Raw genomic sequence first — 621 nt, forward strand, 5'->3', positions numbered from 1 at the left:
TCTCTTTATAATAACAACCATAAAATTGATTCACTTCTTACAGAACTCTGAAGTCACAGGAGGTTAACACACTGAGTTTGAACACATCTTCAAATCATTAGGGAGATGTTTAATGTTTGAGCAGTCAGCATCCTAATAAAAATAAACATGTTGAGTAGATAATGAAATTATTTGAAATAATGACAACTAATATGCTAGTAAAAAACCCCCAAAAAACAAATAGAAAACCCTACTGTCCAGCAGCCTTACAGTAAACAGGTCTATTTTGACAGCAAAAATGTCCTGACTCTTGCATACCCACATTTATTCCTGGATTACCCATTTTCTCTTATTTCCAACAGTGACCTCTTCTATCAGCTTTGATTGCATCCCAGTTCATCAGTTAGATCCATGCCTGGATTCATGGTTCTTCAGTATCTTTTCCACAGAAAATTCCTTGCAAAGACTATCTAGAGTTTAAAACCTGTCAAGTCTTCTGTTTCGTTCTAATAATACTTAGCATTTAAATAGAAACTTCCATTAGGACAATGTACAACCAATACTTCATGTTAGTTCCTTTACCGTCACCTGTACTGCTGTAAATAAATAGCCTGTGTGAGGCCCCAGTGCTGTGCAGCCACA

General features: G+C 36.1%; 1 protein-coding gene across 1 annotated transcript in view; it reads left to right on the top strand.

Annotated features, from left to right (window-relative positions):
• Positions 1-77, top strand: part of LOC104471942 (LIM zinc-binding domain-containing Nebulette-like) — a gene marked incomplete at its 5' end in the record, with an annotated part of 37,584 nt that extends 37,507 nt beyond the window's left edge. The window contains one exon of the mRNA XM_010087458.1: positions 1-77. This exon is cut by the window's left edge and continues 502 nt beyond it.
• Positions 78-621: the final 544 nt, after the last annotated feature.

The sequence above is a fragment of the Pterocles gutturalis genome, unplaced genomic scaffold (genome assembly GCF_000699245.1).
Source record: "Pterocles gutturalis isolate BGI_N339 unplaced genomic scaffold, ASM69924v1 scaffold11651, whole genome shotgun sequence".
Taxonomy (NCBI): Eukaryota; Metazoa; Chordata; class Aves; order Pterocliformes; family Pteroclidae; genus Pterocles; species Pterocles gutturalis.